The sequence below is a fragment of the Camelina sativa genome, unplaced genomic scaffold (genome assembly GCF_000633955.1).
Source record: "Camelina sativa cultivar DH55 unplaced genomic scaffold, Cs unpScaffold10031, whole genome shotgun sequence".
Classification (NCBI taxonomy): domain Eukaryota; kingdom Viridiplantae; phylum Streptophyta; class Magnoliopsida; order Brassicales; family Brassicaceae; genus Camelina; species Camelina sativa.
In genome coordinates, this window is record NW_010931086.1 from 1 (window position 1) to 395 (window position 395).

The 395-nt window shown below is 32.2% G+C and overlaps 1 long non-coding RNA gene across 1 annotated transcript; it reads left to right on the top strand.

The window, feature by feature from the left end:
• Positions 1-395, top strand: LOC104775196. Its single transcript, XR_765755.1, has 3 exons — positions 1-26; positions 127-206; positions 303-395. It is a non-coding gene; the product is annotated as an uncharacterized LOC104775196 (long non-coding RNA).

The following is a 395-nucleotide window of genomic DNA, read 5'->3' on the forward strand; positions in this document are numbered from 1 at the left end:
AAGATGCTCGTAAACACTTGAACAACGTCAGTTATTTCTCGATTCTTTCTTATATATATATATAAAAAAAAACTATATAAAATTCTGATTTTTTTAATTTCCATTTTTTTTTTGTTATGTATATAGATTGTCTTCTATGTGTTTAGTCCTACGCTTATCGGAAGCCGTTTAGTTGATAGTGTTACTTATGAGAGCTTGGTGAAAATGTAAGTCAGTCATGGGATTTTTTTTATTTCATTAGAGTTAATTGCTCTTTTTATTGGTTACTTATAATGGAAAAAATGATGGTTTCGTTGCTGCAGGTGGTTTATGCCGATTAATGTTCTGTTCACGTTCATGATTGGTTCGTTCTTGGGTTGGCTTGTTGTTGTCATCACTAAGCCACCTCGGCATCT